The following is a 3,080-nucleotide window of genomic DNA, read 5'->3' on the forward strand; positions in this document are numbered from 1 at the left end:
CTTACTGTATCCCCTTGTGCTTTCAGAAAACCTACATTTAGTTGGATGGTGGAACACACCTTTAATTCCTGCGCTTGGGACGCAAAGGCAGGTGGATCTCTGAGTTCGAAGCCAGTCTGGTCACAGTGATTTCCAAGACAGCAATAGCTACTCAGAGAAACCTACTTGGGAAAAAAAAAGAAAAAAAGAAAAAGAAAAACCCTAAATTTACACAAGTGAGATTATGAGGCAGAATCATTACAATCTTTCCCACAAGGACATCCTCAGCTCAGGATTCCATCACCAGACATTTATTAACCTAAGTGGGGTCACTGAAGGAAGGCAGGGAAGTCACAGCCATGCAGTCAGTATGCTGGTCAAAACCACTGACTGCTTATCAGGAACTGATATATCTCAGAAAGCCAAGAAGAAAAGAATCTCTTTATAAAAAAATATAATTTACAATGAACTTTCAGAAACATAAATTTTCAAAGCAAACTGCTGCTGTTTGAGTCTGACCCAGAAAGTGAAGGACAGAGAAAAAGAAATGTCAAGTACAGATAAGAGAATCATTATGGAGGGTTACATATTTGTGATACACTTTGCACATGGGCAGGCTGAAAGGCTTTTACTATAGAGGAGAGGACCACCAAAGCACGGTGAAGACGGACGGAAGGCAGCAGGCTGAGGGGCAGGAATTGGTTCAGTCAGAGCTCTCTGGACACACAAGGCTAAAGAAAACACTGGTGGAGGGCACAATTTTTAGGTGACAAAACAGACTCATCACACCCTAACAGTACTTCCAGGGACAATATTCAGTGATCCGCCACACTTGGAAGGCAGTCCCACAAGCAGCTGAGGAAGGCATATGACTCAAGACTCTGAAGAGACCAGCTAGCGGAGGGGAAGCTCCCCAGGACACTGGGGACAGCAATGGATGCTTTGTTGTTGCTGTTTGCTCTTGGTATTTCCGAGGCTAGAAGCAGGAAACAAAACCGGGACTCTGTTCACTTCACAGGACTCTGCTTGGAAACCTCTCCAGAAGGCCACGAGGCCCCACGGCAACTGAGATTTTGGCTCCATTAAGGTCAGAATTAACGCATCCAGGGTCAACAGACACTGTGACCAAGTCAACTAAGATCTTCTAGCTGAAGGCGACATAAAATAAATCAATAGATGGAAAACCACATCTTGAAAAAGGTACTTATGTCCCAATTTTAATTAATCCAGTCTCTTCCATATAACTTCTCTTGATTATCCTTTGAGTGTACTGAAGCTGCCTTCTTCTCCATAATAGAGTCAAACAACACCCAGTTAGGAGTTCTTGTCGGTGTAGCTGGGCTGCGTTGGTGACTCTGTGTTCTCCTCTGGGAGTTCAGCAGGCACATGCTCTGACACAGGGTCGCTGTCATTCCGTGTCATGGTAGCAAATAGCATGTCCATCATCCCCAAGGTCTCTTGGAGTTTCTTTGGTAATCAATTTCTTTTTCTACAAGTTCTTGAAGTACTATAAACTTTTCATCAACTACTGATGACTGGCCAATCACAGGTAAATATATATCGATGATGATCTCAGCTGCATTAATCAAAACAGGGTCGAACCTCGGCTGAGACAGATTCCTTATCAAAAAGTTAAGGACCTGGGTAATCTCCTTCTGGTCCTGACCTGCAAGAGCATTGACAAGGATGCCTCTCCGATTCACTTCCTTTATGATGGAAACTGTAACCTCAGGGGTCTTTACCACACATTTAGGCTCCAGGACTCTGTGGAGGGCCTGTGAGACCCGAAAACGTTTCAGATCCTTGTCGTACCCCTCTAGGTGCTTCTTTGCTGGCCTACTGACCATGATGTCATCCCGTTACTTCAAGTAATTTTTTCCTTTAATAAAGGTTCGATATGCAGGCCTCCTTCTCCTCAGAAGTGACGCCTTCTTTGCTTTAGACTTCCGGTATTTAACACTCAGTATTCCGTTGGGCATTCCTACAACTATCGTCTCATCTTGATGAGAAAGTGCCAGACTCAAGACTGAAGCTGCATAGTCAAAGCTGTGGACACCTTTGTAGGAAGTGGTGCTGTAGACTTTCACTTTCCTATCCAGTGAGCCGGATAGTAACCTCTGTCCAGAGCTGCTCAGACACAAACATGTCACAGTCTTGTGATGATTTTTCAAAGACACAAGCAGCTGTCCTCCTTTTAACATGTCCCAGACTTTACCATAGCGGCCTCCTGCAGACCCCAGAAGTCCTCCTGAGGGAAAAGAAGGACACTCTCCACTGGCTGCCAATGCTTCACACAGAGAGCATTCTTACTTGTCTGAGCATCGAATATCTTCACAGTGTGATCATACGATTCTGTTACAAAAGGTCTGGGTTCAGTTTGCTAGCACAGCCACACCTCACGGAATCAGAATGCTCTTTGAATGTCAGAATTTCTTTAGAGTTTGGAATATCCCATAATTTAACAGTAGAGTCATCAGCTCCAGAGACCACATGATATTTGTCAGCTGTAAAATCTAATGTATGAACTGGTTTTGTGTGGCCTTCAAACTGCCTGAGGGGAGCCCTCCTACTTATATCAAAAAGTTGAACTACACCATCTTCACTGCCAGCAATGAGCAACTGACCATCCTGTCGAAAAGTTGCACAATATGCTGTGTCCTTAAAATGGGAAAAGGTTTTTACAGGCTCTTGAGAGTACCGACCATAAATGTGGACTCTCAAAGAAGTTGTGACTGCATAGTTATATGGAAGCTGAGGAGAAAAGTCTACTTTGGACACTGCACCAAATTCCTTAATCTGAACAGGGGTCTTATAGTTGTTCCATTACAGAGTGTCTTGGGTGATTTTCACACCAAGTACAGGATATGTTTGTATCGCTACAAGTTTATAGGCGGCCATGTTTTCATATAAGTGCACTGTTATCCAAGGGTCAGGAGTCTGGAACTAATTTCACAATAACTTCAGTGACTCTGCCTCAGGCCTACTCGGGGCCCCAAGGGTCCACCGAGGCACCCCGATCCCCAGGACAACTCCCCAGACTTCGCCAGGTCCCTACAGCAGACTGCTCTGCAGCACTCGCTCAAAATCACACGGACACTCCA

At 44.7% G+C, this 3,080-nt stretch overlaps 1 pseudogene; it reads right to left on the minus strand.

The window, feature by feature from the left end:
- Positions 1-1,148: 1,148 nt before the first annotated feature.
- LOC110309765 (U3 small nucleolar RNA-associated protein 15 homolog pseudogene) lies at positions 1,149-2,877 on the minus strand (annotated as a pseudogene).
- Positions 2,878-3,080: the final 203 nt, after the last annotated feature.

Source organism: Mus caroli, unplaced genomic scaffold (assembly GCF_978045245.1).
Source record: "Mus caroli unplaced genomic scaffold, Mus_caroli_1 scaffold_12, whole genome shotgun sequence".
Taxonomy (NCBI): domain Eukaryota; kingdom Metazoa; phylum Chordata; class Mammalia; order Rodentia; family Muridae; genus Mus; species Mus caroli.